We start from the raw sequence: 10000 nt of genomic DNA on the forward strand, positions 1-10000 counted from the left end.
AGGGGGGGGAGTGAGAGAGAGAAGGGGGAGTGAGAGAGAGAAGGGTGGAGTGAGAGAGAGAAGGGTGGAGTGAGAGAAAGAAGAGGGGGGGTGAGAGAGAGAAGAGGGGGGTGAGCAAGAGAAGGGGGGAGCGAGAGAAGGGGGAAGCGAGAGAAGAGGGGAAAGAGAGAGAGAAAGAGAGAGAGAGAGAGAGAGAGAGAGAGAGAGAGAGAGAGAGAGAGAGAGAGAGAGAGAGAGAGAGAGAGAGGGGGGGGTGAGAGAGAGAGGGGGGAGTGAGAGAGAGAAGGGTAGAGTGAGAGAGAAGGGGGAGTGAGAGAGAGAAGGGGGGGCGAGAGAAAGAAGAGGGGGGGCGAGAGAGAGAAGAGGGGGGGGCGAGAGAGAGTGGGAAGTGTGAGAGAGATGAGGAGTGAGAGAGAGAGGGGGAGTGAGAGAGAAAGGGAGGAGTGGGAGAGAGGGTGAGTAAGAGAGAGGGTGAGTGAGAGAGAGAGGGGGTAGTGAGAGAGAGAGGGGTGAGTGAGAGAGAGAGGGGGTAGTGAGAGAGAGAGGTGAGTGAGAGAGAGAGGGGTAGTGAGAGAGAGAGAGAGAGAGAGAGAGAGAGAGAGAGAGAGAGAGAGAGAGAGAGAGAGAGAGAGAGAGAGAGAGAGAGAGAGAGAGAGAGAGAGAGAGAGATTAAGAGAGTAAAAGAGAGAGTCAGTTATCAACGAACAGTACACATAAACCTGCGATAGATAAAAGCAGCATGTGTTGTTGTTTAGTTGTTGCGTGCCCATCACTTTGCAACTACTTGTTAAATATTAATAAAAGTGAAGACAAAAAATATATGTACTAATAAAGTTATTATACCTGCTTCAAAAACATTGATAAGATACACAGTATCAGTGTCACATATCCAGGCATATCGATATCATATCATGTAATGACAACATCACACACTTGTTACTGGAGTGATACGAACACTTGTAATTTACTTTTCTGCGATGATCTTACAAAAAACACCTGTGGAAGTTACAGCCACGTACATAACGGTCATTGCTCGAAAACAGGAGTGACTGATAAAGGAAAATAAGAAAATACGTTACGGAGCGAATGTGTGGGAATAATGAACAGGTGGTAGGGTTGGGTAGCCCCGGGCTAAACACTCCTAGAAGAAGCTTACGTGAACGTTTTTCGTATTATTTTTTTGCAGGAATAGTTCTTGTTATGTAGGTAATGTTGTTTGTATTATAGGTTAGTTTGGTGTTATTTGTTGCTGATGATATTTGCAGTATTAAGAGAGTCGAGTTAATGTATTATCTTCACGGCACGTTCTATTATGCTTAAGGGAAATGTCATAAGGTTTTCTAAATGAATCAATACCTCTGTCAATATCCTTTGTCACAGAAGATATTAAGATAGATTAGTCCTGACATCGCTAAAGAGTCAACGTGAACTTTGAATATAGTACGCCATCGTCCCGAGTAAGGCGATCGGAATGTTTTTTCACCTATGACGTAATCTCCGGTCCTGGTAGGTGATCCCTGTTGCTAACGTTCTTCGTAGTAGACTTTCAGGTTACGTTATGTTTATGTGTGAGGATATGTCCTTAGACCAGTGGGTTTTATTGAATACTTTATTAATTTAAGCTTTCATCTCTTTTTTATATACTACAGTTATGAGATAGAATGCATTAACGTTAACATATCAATGTTATTTTTTTTGAGGAGGGCTTAAATTGACAAAACATTTAATAAAAGTATTGTCGGACAGTTGGTCTGAGATCCCCTTTGGACCAGCTTACTTTAATGTATAGACTTTTAGGTAACGTTACTTTTGTTTTAGAGTTTAAAGGATCTAGCGGTGATGCATTAGCGGGAAATGAGAAGTGGAAGCGTCAGACAAATGCTGTACAAATGGCGAAAAGAAATAACATAGGCCTACGTGGATTGAGTCGAGAACAGGGAAGGGCTTTTTTAACGGTGCTTATAGGTTGGCGGACCACACAACACTTGCTCACTGTAGGCCTATGCTCATCTGTCACCGTAACTCAGAAAAGAATGTCAGCGTATGTACTTCATTTTAAACTGAGACATATTTTTTTCCCCTTGTCTCCTTCCCTTTGTCGCAGCTGTTTAGCATTACTTTAAAGTGTCGTGAGAACTAAGAGATTACTCTGTAAAGCAGATTTTACTATGGTGAAACTGTACACCCAATATATACTTGCGAACCGCCCCTCGCCACGACTCAAGTTTCAGTTATACATAAAATGATGTGCATATATATTATATACATATACATATATACAAATACATATATGCAAACACACAAAACACATACACATATATGTATATATACAGATACATATTTATGCATACATGTATACAAGCACATACATATACATACATATTTACACACGCATATATATTATATAAGTATATGTATGCATACATATACTTATATATACATACATATACACATATACGTAATATATAATTATATACATGCATATTTAAATATATGTATATATACACATCTTCGTGTATATATGTATATATATGCGTGTATGTATGTATATATACGTGTTTGTATATATGTATCAGATATATATACATATACATACATATATGTGTGTGTGTTTGTGTTTAGGTGTAGATGTGTATATGTATATATGTGTATATACATATATATACACACATCCACATACATACATACATACTATGTATGGTTTGTATGCATGCATATATTTATTTGTATAGATATACACATGTACTAGCATGTACGCACATAAACTGTGTATGTCGTTTACATGTTTCCATTTCTGAGAATTCTCCCCACTTTTTTATTCTATTTTGCTTTTTTATTCTTTCAGGCATCAATCACTTCTCCCTACTGACGGAGATGTAGTTATAATCGCGGCAAAGGTATTCAGAGGGAGTGAAGGAATGAGAAAGAGGTTAGGCGAGAAGAGCATCTATATAATGGTGCTGGGAATGTATGAGGTTGCGATGGGAGGGAGAGATAAGGTGGTGGTGAGTGGCTGGAGGCGAAGAGGTGTGAAGGAGTTAAAGAAGGAGCGTGGATGGAGGGGAAAGGGGAGAATTAGAAGAGGAATATTAGGGGATGGGATAAGGTGATTGGTCATGAAGAATGTATTAAGGTTAAGGTGAAATATATAAGGTAGGAGAGAGAGACGAGATACCAAATACAAGAGAGACAAAGAAAGATGTAAATCGAATCATACACATAATTTAAATCTCACTATAAACAGACAAAGCTATCTCTTTTTTTATGAATGTATACCAAAGAAGAAAAAAACAAAAACGAATGAAGCTTTAAAGAAGTAATAGAATATAGGAAGTGAAATGTTTTAACGGTGTTTGTTAACTAAGTGCTAAATGCTAGTTAAACCAGTCGGGGTAATTACAGAGAAAGAAAACGGAAGTTGGGATAACAAGTTAAACAGGGAACGATAGTTAATCAGATAGATAGTTAATTTTATCTTTTTATCGATTTATCACTCTTCCACACCCACTGAAGTAACTCCTTAAATGAAGCCGAGAGACAGCAGGAAAATTAGGCGATTGGAAGAGCCATTGTGTTGAGAATCCTAACGATGGGGACATTAAGGGTCGTTATCATCAATTAGAATGCCAGACTTGTGTGTCAGAGGTGGGGGAGGGGAGGAGGAGGGGAGTTAGATGGGGGAGGGGAAAGGGGTTAGGAAATGGGGGAGGGGAAGGGGTTAGGAAATGGGGGAGGGGGAAGGGGTTAGGAAATGGGGGAGGGAGAAGGGATTAGGAAATGGGAGAGGGGGAGGATAAAGGAAGTGGGGGAATGAGGAAAAGGAGGGGGATGGGTAAGTGTGGGAGGTTGATGTAGCGGGGGAAGAGGTGGAAATAGGAGTGGGGGTGAGGGGGGAGGAGTAGGGGAAGGGATAGGATTGGGGTTGGGGATTGAGGGCGGGGGGAGTAGGGGGAAATGGGAGTGGGGTGAGGGGGAAGGAGTAGGGGAAGCAGCAGCAGTGGGGATGAGATTTGAAAGGGTTGGGGAAGGAGTCGTTACAGGCTTGAATTGAACCCAGATGTTAAAGAAAAAATAGAAAGGAAAAGAAAAAAAAAAGATAAAGAAGAAATAAAAGGAAGAGAAGAAATAAATAAGAAAAGGAAAGGAAAAAAGAAAGAAAGCAAAAAAGAAGAAAAAAGGAAAAAAAATAAATAAAGAGCATGTAGAGAAAAGGAAAAAAAGAAAGATATAGAAAAGGAAAAGAAAAGAAACGAAGAAATATATATGTGATTTGACATATCAAGCGGATCACATGATAATGAAGGCTTGCTTGAAACGGATGGACAGTTAATGAGAGGCGAGGGTGGAAGGGGGGGGGGGTGATTTTAGTGTTGGTAATTGTTGTCAATGAAAGACGGTTGGAGCAGAGGCGCTGATGGGGAAGACGTGGGGGAGGGGTGAGTGGGGGGTGGGGGAGTTGCCTCAGGCGTGGTGCTGGGGGTCGGGGGAGGGACAGCAGGTGGTGGCCGGAGAGCGGGTTGCAACAGTGGGGGTGAGGGAGGGGGGGGGGGAAGAAGAGGTTCACAGGATGGCGGGTTTTCTTTGAGGTTTTGGCGTTAAGGATGATGGCGTTAGTGTGTGGTTTGTTGCGTATATTTTATTTGCTAATGAAGTTTTATATATATATATATCTTAATGATCTCTCTATCTATCTATCTATCTATATATATATATATATATGATGTGTGTGTGATATATATATATATATATATATATATATATATATATATGTGTGTGTGTGTGTGTGTGTGTGTGTGTGATATATATATATATATATATATATATATGTATATGTATATATTATATATATTTCTTGTTACTTGACTTTCTTCCTATCTTCAGGGGAGAGTTATGGGAACTTCCTGCCAAATTCTATATCCGCTTCTGCAAAAAAGTCAACGGATTACAATTTTTTCCCCCTTTAGCCTCGCTGTCGTTAAACGGCCGAACGACCTCCTCCCAACCGTCTCCAGCGCAGGCAAGGGGTGGGGGGGTGGGGGAGAGGACGACCTCAAGACGTGCCGCGGGCCTGGTCGTCGAGCTCGTCTTGGCTGCTGTCGTCGTCAAGGGGGGAGGGGGGTCAGTCAGTCATTGCGTCGTTTGTCTTTCTCTATATGGAAAGATTGACAAGGAGAGGGATGGAGAGAAGGAGCGATGGAGGGAGTGGGAGGGACGAGGGTGTTTTCGAGAGGGAGGGATAGGGGAATGAGGAAGGGGGGAGATAAGAAAGAGGATAAGGAAATGGAGAAATACGTATATACGTAGATATATGTGTATATATATTATATTATATATTATATATGTTTATATTATGTATATATGTAGAGAGAGACAAACAGACATATAAACAGACAGACAGATATATGGGCGTACAGACAGGCAAGCAAGAAAGAAAAGACGAACAGCCGAGAGAGAGAAAATTAGACAAGGACAGGAAAGACACAGGAAATGTTACCTACCCCCCGCCAATTCCTCTCCGCTACTCTATCCCTCATCCCGTCGCCTTCACTTTCCCCCCTCTCTCTCCTTCCCCCCTTCCCCTAACCTTCATCCTCCATCACTATCCCTTTCCACCACCACCACCCCTCCCCCTCCACCGCCACCCCTCTCCCGTAACTACCACTTCTCCCATTCCACCTCCACCATCACTACTCCCCCTCCCCCTTCACCTCTTCCCTACCCCCACCACCTTCATCCCATACCTTCCCCTCCACCATCACCCCACCCCTTTCCCCTTAACCTCTCTCCTACCCCACCACCTTCACCCCTCTCCCTTGCCATTCCCCCTCCCCCTCCACCTTCACCCCTCCTCCTCTGCCACCACCACCCCACTCCTCCCACCCAAATATGGCGGCGCCAGTTGACCAAAAGGGCGTATCCGTCGGGAACAAATTTGCAGTCTATTACGAGAGTTGATTCAGTGTTATTGTGTAAATAGAAAGGGTGTTTGTAAGTCCTCTTGGGCCGAGAGGTGTAGTTGGACGCGTAGGTAAACAGGGCGCTCGGGAGTAGGTGTTGATTAGCAGCGTAAAGCGAGCGAGAAAACGGTCATTCATACGCTCGATGTGTATTTGTTTATTGCGAGATATAAATATATATAAATGTATGTATATATTTTTGGGGGGGTTGCATAAATTCTGTGTTTCTTGGTTGTATTTGTTGCTGTGATTTTTTTCTTGTGTTTTCGTTTTTCGTTCACGTTCGGTTTTTCTTTTTTCTTTTTATTTCTCTTTTCTCTCTTTGTTTATGTCATAGACCCGCCTCTTGATAATCTAATTTTCGGTATGATTATCTCGTGGTTGGGCGTAGGCTATTTGCGTGTGTAATTATGTTATGATGTCATAACCACGTGGTTTTCACTTGTTGCGACCGTTTTTTTTGTTGTTGTTGTTGTTGTTGTTATATATAATTATTTCTCGATTTTATTCCTTCGTTTTCATTTATTTGCACATTTATTCATCGCATTTTATCATTTCACTTCGTTCTTCATATCCTTCCCCCCTTTTTATATCCTTGCCTACTCGTTCTTCATCCGCCCCTCCACCCCCACCCCACACTCCTCCTCCTCCTCCTCCTCCTCCTCCTCCTCCTCTTCCACTTCCTCCACTTTCTCCTCCTTCTCCATTTCCACCTCCTCCTTCTCTTCTTCCAACTCCTCCTTCTCTTCCACCTCCCCATTCTCATCTTCCACATCCTCCTCCTCTTCTACCTCCTTCTCCTCTTCCACCTTCTCCTCCTCCTCTTCCACCTTCTCCTCTTCCACCTCCTCCTCCTCCTCCTCCTCCTCCTCCTCCTCCTCCCCCTCCCTTCCCCTACTCCTCTTCTCCCCCTTCTACACCCCCCTCTCCTTCTCCTCCTCTTTCTTTGCTTCCGAAGAGAAAGTTTGGCAAAGTGGAGGTGTTTCGGGCGATGTGAACCCAGACCGCAGATGCCTCGTCCTCCCTAATCGCTTGGGCCACAGAGGGAGACGGAGGAGGAGGAGGAGGAGGAGGGAGAGAGAGGGAAGGAGTGCGGCAGGGGTGGGAGAAGGAGAAACAGAGGGAGGGAGAGGGAAGGAAGAGGAGAAGGGAGAAGGACAGGGGGGGGTGGGAATGGGGCAGGGGGGAGAAGGGACAGGGAGGGAATGGGAGGGTTTGGAGGGAGAGGGGAAAGAGGAATGAGAAAGAGAGAGAACTTAAACAATTTCCTGTTTTCTCTTCCCTTCCTTCTTGTCGGCCCGTTATGTATCTCCAGCATCTTCTTTCCCCTCCTTCCTCTCTCCCCTCTTTCCTTCCTCTCCCTCTTTCCCTTGTCCCCCCGCCCATCTCCCCTCCCCCAGTCTCTCCCCCCCTTCTCCCCTTCCCCTTTCTCCAGTCTCTACTCCCTCTATCCTCTCTCCCCAGTCTTTTTTTCCCTCTCTTCCCTCTCCCTATTTATCCTCCCTGCCTCCCCTCTCCCCTCTCTCTTCTTCCCTCTCCCCAGGCCCTCCTTCCCCCTCCCCTTCCCTCCTTCCCCCTCCCCTTCCCTCCTTCCCTATCTCCCCCCTCTCCCCTCTCCCCCATTCTCCCTCCCCAGTCTCTCACGGTGTGACACAATACGAGGGTTGTGACGTAGCCTAAGTGCTTGTGCGGACTTGCCAAACGTAACACATCATGGCGGATTTGACTTGTTAATGGCCGTTCTCGAGGTATATTATTGGCTTGTACTTCGTCTTTTAGAGAGTTTTCGTTCTCCATTTCGTTCACTGTCGTTTATTTGTTTGTTTGTTCGTTTTTTTTTTTTTTTTTTTTGGGGGGGGGGGGTTAGTTTTGGGTTATTTTGACAATAAAAGTTTCTCTTTCGCACTCTTACTCTCTCTCTCTCTCTCTTTCTCTCTCTCTCTCTCTCTCTCTCTCTCTCTCTCTCTCTCTCTCTCTCTCTCTCTCTCTCTCTCTCTCTCTCTCTCTCTCTCTCTCTCTCTCTCTCTCTCTCTCTCTCTCTCTCTGTGTGTGTGTGTGTTTCTCTTTCGCACTCTTACTCTCTCTCTCTCTCTCTCTCTCTCTCTCTCTCTCTCTCTCTCTCTCTCTCTCTCTCTCTCTTCTCTCTCTCTCTCTTCTCTCTCTCTCTCTCTCTCTCTCTCTCTCTCTCTCTCTCTCTCTCTCTCTCTGTGTCTTTCCAACTCCCTCTCTCTGCTTTCCTCCCCTCCTTTCCTCTTTCGATCTGTCCATTTCTGTATCTATCTTCTATCTACCTATCCTTTTCTCTCACTGCTTCCCTTGCTCGTTCCCTTCTGCAATTGGTGCAGGCGAAGGAGTTGACGCGGCGCCGGGCCCACTTGAGGAGCCAGACCCGGGGATTTCGCGAAGGAGGGGAGGAAAAGGAGGCTCGGGATGGGGGCTGATGAAGACCCTTCGCCATTCTGGAGGACACAGTAAGGGGGGGGGGGGCTGCACACTGATGGATATTCTGGAAGACACACCATCAAGGAGTTGCACATTAGGGAACTGCATAGCGGAGGGCATACCAGGAGGGAATTGCACACTGAGGGATACTGAAGGGAAGTACAGGAAAACACACGAATGTTGGCATATTCGTGTGTTTTCCTGTACTTGCCTTCATTGTTCTACTTGTAATTTGTTCGACATGAATTCCACACTGAGGGATACATACTGAATGGCAGACTTGAAAGGCCTACTGGGACGCGATGTGTGAACATTTTGGACGGCATACTGAGAAGCAGACCCGAGGGCAGACGGAGTGATACACCGGGAGTCACATTTCAGGGCACGCTGAGACACACCCTAAACCCTAAGGCACACTAAGGGCCACACTAGATAGACTGAGTTAAAGGCTTCAATTACTCATAAGGGTTATAGGACACAGACGCAGAGTTAAGAGGGAAAAGTTGATGCTATACATGAAGGGAAGGCATGAAGGGAGGGGGGGGGGGGGTACAGGAAAAAGAGATACGAGAAAGAATGTTGGAGAAAAGAGGGAGGGAATAACTGGTAAAAGTGGATAAGGAGAAGCAAGGAGGGGGAGAGAAGGAAGAGGAGAAGATACGATAAGAGGATAGACTCGTAAGAAATAGAGGTTACAGACGAGGGAAAAGGGAAAGAGGGGAAAAGAGGGAGAAAATAAGATAGACTCTTAGAAATGAATGATAGGGACAAGGGAAGAGGAGAAGACCACGTAAATATGCACAAAATAAGAGAGGATAAACTCATACAAGTTTAAGAAAGGAACGGAGAATGGAGAGGAAGAAGGAAAAAAGTAAGTTGCTGGAGGAGCACGGGCAAGGGGTAAGAATAAGGGGCAAGGGGAGGGGAGTGGAAGGGAGGGAGGGGCACAGAGTGGAGTGACTGGGCTCTTGACTCCCGCGTGTAAACAAAGTCATCTCGACGGGGACATGAAGGAGGCTGCCATAAACAGTCACGACAGCCCTTTCTCTGCCGTCTCTCGAGATGCCTTGACGTGGACGAGCGCAATGTTCGTTCTGGCTGAATCTGCTGCTGGATTTCTCTGGCTTTTGTTTTATCGCGTTAAATCCTTTTAATGTCTTTATTTGTTGTTGCGAGGCCTGATGGTGAGAGTAATAGTTTTATTATTTGTATTATTTTACTGTTGTTTTCGTTAGTGTTGGAATTGTTGTTGTTCTGGGGTTGTTCTTCTCCTTGTTCATCATTATTATTATGACTATTACTATTATTCGGTTTTTATTTAGGGTGGGTGTTGGTATTGTTAATATTATTGTCATTGGTGTTATAATTTTGTTATTGTTATTATTATTATTATTATTATTAGCAGGAGTAGTAGTACTGATAATAATATTATTATTGGTATTGTTATTATTAATATTACCATTACTATTTTTATACTTATTATGATTATTGTTGTTCAAATCCTCCTCACCACCTCCATCACCACCACCACCACTTCCACCATCATCATCATCATCGTCATCATCACCACCATGATCGTCATCATCACCACCATCATCAAC

General features: G+C 44.4%; 1 protein-coding gene across 1 annotated transcript in view; it reads left to right on the forward strand.

Moving 5' to 3' along the window:
* The window catches only part of LOC125038411, a 100250-nt gene that overhangs the window by 979 nt on the left and 89271 nt on the right, over nucleotides 1–10000 (forward strand). The gene's annotated exons all lie outside the window — the stretch shown is intronic.

Source organism: Penaeus chinensis, chromosome 3 (genome assembly GCF_019202785.1).
Source record: "Penaeus chinensis breed Huanghai No. 1 chromosome 3, ASM1920278v2, whole genome shotgun sequence".
Lineage (NCBI taxonomy): Eukaryota > Metazoa > Arthropoda > Malacostraca > Decapoda > Penaeidae > Penaeus > Penaeus chinensis.